The sequence below is a fragment of the Papaver somniferum genome, chromosome 1 (assembly GCF_003573695.1).
Source record: "Papaver somniferum cultivar HN1 chromosome 1, ASM357369v1, whole genome shotgun sequence".
NCBI lineage: Eukaryota > Viridiplantae > Streptophyta > Magnoliopsida > Ranunculales > Papaveraceae > Papaver > Papaver somniferum.
Genome location: NC_039358.1, coordinates 52,172,010 through 52,178,073, shown reverse-complemented (window position 1 = coordinate 52,178,073; position 6,064 = coordinate 52,172,010). Strand labels below are relative to the sequence as shown.

At 35.8% G+C, this 6,064-nt stretch overlaps 1 long non-coding RNA gene across 1 annotated transcript; it reads left to right on the top strand.

The window, feature by feature from the left end:
• The first annotated feature begins 3,624 nt into the window (after positions 1-3,624).
• On the top strand, positions 3,625-4,393 carry LOC113328930. The gene is made up of 3 exons (XR_003349640.1): positions 3,625-3,731; positions 3,990-4,012; positions 4,122-4,393. It is a non-coding gene; the product is annotated as an uncharacterized LOC113328930 (long non-coding RNA).
• The last annotated feature ends 1,671 nt before the right edge of the window (positions 4,394-6,064 follow it).

The window sequence follows — 6,064 nt, the reverse complement described above, 5'->3', positions numbered from 1 at the left end:
TGTGGGAGGAAAATTTGTTTATAAGTCTTCAACTTTGGGTCGTAGCAACTCTTAGTTGTGAGTGAGATCACTAAGGGAATCGAGTGCGCAGAATCCGACGTGGTTCTAGAGGCGTAAGGAACGCGACTGTACCTTAATTGGTGTGAAACTTGGTTAGGGGTCAATTACATTCCAGTCTGAAGTTAACATGTAGTAGACTAGTGTTTGTAGCGGCTTAATACAGTGTGGTGTTCAAGGATGGACTAGGTCCCGGGGTTTTTCTACATTTGTGGTTTCCTCGTTAGCTAAATTTTTGGTGTCTGTGTTATTTATTTTCCGCATTATATTTATTTATATAATTGAAATATCACAGGTTGTACGTGGATCAATCACAATTGATAAATCCGACCTTGTTTGTTGGATATAACTTGATTGATGATGAGTGCTAAAAAGTGCATATTTCTATATATTTTTCTTGGCATTTAACTCATCTTTTGTGCATTAATTCTACATTTTATCCCATATTCTGTATTTTCATTGTTTTCAAGAATAAATATTTTTCTTACTTAATTTTGCATTTTTAGGTAATAAATAAAGTTTGGATGAATAGCAGAGCGGAAAAGAGCAGAAAAGTAGTGAAAAGCCGGGAGGAATTACACAAGGAAGCCGCGAAGAATGTTGTGCACAAGACCAAAAGGCTAGAAGTGGGCTTGAAGAAGAAGAATTGTCCTTAAAGAAGATATGGGCTTGGCATACCCAAGGCCCAAAACCCTTACTCAAACACATTTACACTATCCAAGCCCGTCTCGGATTTCAGCCGTCAGATCGAAGCATTTCAGCATCCTACGGTCGCTCCATCATCGCACATCAAACTCCGAAGCCCCCGCTTTACATCGCAACGCCCATCTCCATCTTGGGTCGTCCGTTTTGCTACATCCCTTCATCCGACGGTCGCTCCACGCTTACCTCCGTATCGCCGTTGGATCCACCTACCATCTTCCCATCCATCGCTCCTTGTCGCAGATCATCAAACTCCACTGAACCTACTTCACACCCTAGCAACCGAACACCTACACCCCAAACAAACAGACCCTAATCCCATTTCCATCGAGTTCTTCCCCTTCTTCCCAAAAATTTGCAGAGCTCTGCAACTCCATCACCACCATCTCTTCCATCTCCACCTCGAACACCACCACTACCACCTTCCCCCGACAAACTCAGGAGTCAATCACCACCCTTGTCTCTCCCTTTCTCGTCTGTAGCATCGAGTCCTGATGCTGCAAACTCGACAGTGAGAGAAGCTAGGGTTCACAGAAGTCTAGGGCTAGGCCAACAGCGCAACAAGAGCTAGAGGAGGAGCAGTAGAACATCAACAGGGCATGGGTCGAAGCCAATTTACACATGGGTATGTCGAATTTGATTTTCCCCAAAAGTTAGGGTTTGCAATTTAGGGTTTGGTGAAATTTTGTAATTGGTTGTAAACTATAAATATGAAGTGATGTAGGATGTTAAAGGGTGTTCTTGGTTAGCCGAGATACCCCCTAATTGGGTTAATTTAATTCTCAAGGTTAATTTAATTTCACTGTTAATTTTTAGGGTTCTTCTCTTGCAAATTTCATTCACTGTTTAGTAGTTTAAAGGTTGTTTTGTATCTGTTAATCCTCATTGTTTTGTCATTGTTAGTGTTAATATAATCCCCTGTTTTGTCACTGTTTTGAATCTCTTGTTTTGTCAACTGTTAGCTTCTCAAATGTTAGGATTAGTTTACTGTTGTGTGTCAATGCTAGGTTAGAGCCTTAGAGCATTGAGTTGATTGAGCAGTGGGGAGAAACTAGTGCTCACTAGTGACTGTGAGCAAGCTGGTTCTCTTCCCACTCTAGATGAATGCCTAAAGCCATTGCCTTGGCTTTGTTTTTTTTTTCCTTTTTTTTACTTCATTGTCAACTTCTTCTCCTCCCTGCCCTTGGCTAACAGCCTTGGTTTATTTGGCTTTGTTTCCTGTTAACTGCCACTGTTACCTTTGCTTCACTGTCACATTTACTTCACTGCCTTGGTCTTTCTCTTTGCTTCATTTCCATTGCCATCCTCACTGCCATTTTCACCATTTCCTTTGCTTTTCTTCACTATCACTCTCCACTGTCACTGTCACCTGTTTTGTGTTTTGTATTTGTATCTGTTTTCTTGTGTTTATTGTTTTATCATCCATTGTCTCATTATTTCACTACCATCTTCATTGCTTTGTAAATATCCCAGTTTCACTGCCACTATTTGCTCTTTCTTCTCTTTTGTTTCTCCTTTTCTTGTCACTGCATTCACTGCCTTGTTCTCCCCCAGCTGCTACTACTTGCTACTGCTTTTGCTGCTGCTGTGCACTGCTTCTGCTGCTGCTGAAGCCACCACTGCTGCTGCTGCTTCCTCTCCAGTCCAGCCTTGTCTGCTGCTGCTCCAAACAGCTAGCCTAGAACCAAAGACTAAAAGTTCAGGTTAAGGCCTAAGGCCCAGTTCACTGTTACCAAGCCCAGTTCATAATTGAACTGTTAAGCCCAAGTTCACAGTTCATTCCAACATCATTCAAAGGCCCAAGGCCTAAAGCACTTCACCATTACAAACAAACCCACTAAGCCCAAAGCACAATTAGAAGCCCAATAGCAATTTAGAGCCCAAATAGCTAGAAACTCAAAACACCCCCAGTCTCTGTGGATCAACCCGTACTTGCACGAGCTACAACTGACGACCGTGCACTTGCGGTATTACTGTAGGCCCGTTTCATTTCGCTTCAATTTTATACGCTTTCCGGGGTCCACCAATTGACACTTGGGCATTAGTCTTTGGTACCATCCAAGTTATTTCTCACATCAATTAGGCTCACGGATTTCTATATGTTCGGTTTGCAGATTGTATTGAGAAGGAGATAAAGCTCGTTGATATATTTATTGATTGAGTCTCACTTTTAAGTTGGTGCTCTCAGAATTATATTGGAGTTTAGTCCATACAGATTGTTGAACGAATTATTGGGTGTGGTTGTTATACCCCGCTTTTTCAGAGAGAATACTATGTCTTAAATGGAAAAACGTAACATATCGTGGTAAAAAAAATATTCTGGTATACAAGTTATCCATGAGAATTCATAAAATTCCCATGTTTTAGGCTGAGCTTAATAGAAAATAATAATAATACACATATTCTTTTTATAATTATCCATAAAAATCCTCATATATCTTCAGCCCTAACTATCCTATAATAAATCTCAAGTGAATTGAATACCTTAATCTTAAAAAAATCCAATGGAATACATATGTATTTTTAGGATTTTTAAATATCCTTATAACTCTGAATCCGAGAAACCCCTGTTAGAACTGATACATTTTATATTACACTGGATAAAACACACATTATTTCGTGTTAATGCCACTACAAAAACATGTCTCACTTGTGAGGATTTTTTAAAGAGGGGCGTCACAAATTAATAAATGTTATTTGTGAGGTTTTTAAGCCAACCGCCACAAATACGTAGGCAGTCAAAGTCAACACCATTTCGGTCAGTTTCAAGGGTCCAGCAAGAACATTTACGAGGGTTTTTGGACCAACCCGTCACAAATACTAAACTTAGTCAAAAGTCAAACGTATTCTGTCAGTTTTAAGATTCCTACACAAGAAAATCCATCAGTATTTTTATTTCTTTCTCTTATCTTCTTTTCTGGTTTTCTTCTTTTCTTACTTCTTGTCTTCTCCGTCGAAGAAGTTTCTGAGAGGTTTGATTCTCTTTCCTTCTCTCCATCTCCTCCATCTCGTCTGTAATCACTATTCTTGAGCTTACTCTCATCCATTAATGGTTTTTTTTTCTTTCGATTAATATGATCTAAAGGAGTCAATCGAAGTTGATTTTCCCCCTCTTTTTTTGTGTATTACTTTTAATTTTAGTTTCCTTGTTTAAGGACTGGTTTTGCTTAGACTTTTTTAGATCTGGTTTGCTTAATATTACTTTTAATTTATGTTTCTTTGTTCTGCAGGATCAAAAGGAGTAAACTTTAAGGTCAGATTTCCCCTCTCTTTTTTGTATTACTTCTAATCTCTTTTTGTTTATTTGATTAAGGACTGGTTTTGCTTTTAATTGCTTGTTTTATTATTTCTTTGTTTTGCAGGATTAAATGAGTAAACTCTCAGGTGAAATTTCCAAACTTTTTCTTTGTATTCACTACTGATTAAAAAAAATTAAAATTTTTTTTCTTCAGTTTCAATTTCTTAGGGTTTACTGGAAAATTTTATTTTCTTTGATTTCTGAGGGTTTGTGTTATGGATTCGTGGTCTAGAAATGAAATCTGGATATGGGTTTCTTCTTGTTTATTATGAATTACTGCCATTGTTCTTCTTCTTATTTTAAGCTACTGTGACGAATATAATTTTATTCTGTTTATTTTTATTTTTATTTTTCTTTTATCAGATAATGCACTTATGAAGAGAATTTAAGATTCAAATGAAAAAGTAGTTTGTCATTGTTATGTCGTAAAGTTTGTATGCCAATCCCTTCTCTTATTATTGAATCCCGTGGGAGAAGCTCTATCATCTTTGCCTTTTAAAGTTTCCTTTGAAATTATCATCATGGGACTATGGGAGATAGAAAGTTTCACAAATAAGATAGATACAACCTTACCAAAGCTCCTCTTGTGTGGAAATGATACACAATGTACTATTTTTCATGATTCTTATCCTCCACTCATTTATTATCAATCTTCAGGAAAGTAAAAGTATTCTTCATTCTTCTAAATTTATTAATTTCTATGATAATGCTTGCAAACACTAGGGGTACCAAAATATACCACCAACTTTTTCGTAGAAAATCTGTATGGACAAACTCAACACAACTCCGTGAGTTAAAACTTAATCAAGGAAAGTGTCTAGAGTTATATCTCAATCTCTCTTGTGATTAAAACGTTTACAGAATTGAATCCGTGAACCTAATCTCAAAGAGAGTTCTTGGAAAGTACCAACGACCAACATCCAAGGATCAATCAAGTCTTATCCAACAAACAAGGTCAGACATATCTACTATGATTGATCAACACACAACCTGTGATATTTCAATAAAAAGATAAACAATATAATGCGGAAAAAGAAATAACATAGACACCAGAAATTTTGTTAACGAGGAAACCGCAAATGGAGAAAACCCCCGGGACCTTGTCCATATTGAACATCAAACTGTATTAAGCTGCTACAGACACTAGTCTACTACCAATTAACTTCGGTCTGGAATGTAGTTGAGACCGAACTCAGTCTCCCACTGATTCAGGTGCAGTCGCGCTCCTTACGCCTCTTGAATCCCAACAGGAATTCGCGCAAATGATTCCCTTAGATGACGTCACACCAACTAAGAGTTGCTTCAACTTAATTGAATACTTTAAACCAAATCTGCTTCCCATAGATTAAGGCTGGGTTTGGTAATGCTTTTATTTTTCCAAAAACACTTTCAAAACCTATATATGTTAATAATTTTTGAAATTGGTGTTTGGTAAAAAAATATCAAAGTGCTTTTTACCCAAAGCACTTCCCAAAATCCTCAATTTTCAAAAGCTGAGGAGGAGCTTTTAAAAGCTATAAAAGCATAAGCTTTGGTCCCACCAAAATTTAATGCTTGATTTATCTTTTTTGTCCCTATTTTATTTTGTAAATGACAAAAATTACCCTTAAATATATATACAATCAATTTTTTATTTCTTATATTTTATTCTTTAAATATTATTATATTTTATTTTCAAATTATTTTATGATACCATTTCATTTAATTTGTCAAAAATAAAATAAAAACAAATATTTATAAATACTTAATTTTAGTTTGATTTTTTGTTTGAAAATTATGTATATATATAATAAAAAATGGTTAAGTAAAATAATTTTTTCTAGCAATTATAATAATAGTAGCAATTAGTAAATTTAATATTTAATATATTTATATTTAATAGTAAAAAAAATAATTATTTTTATATTCAATAAAATTGAATAAATCTATTTTCAGAGATATGACTGTTTTTGTCATTTGCCACAACAACAATGCTTTAATCTGATATTTTACCAAACACACTTTGTT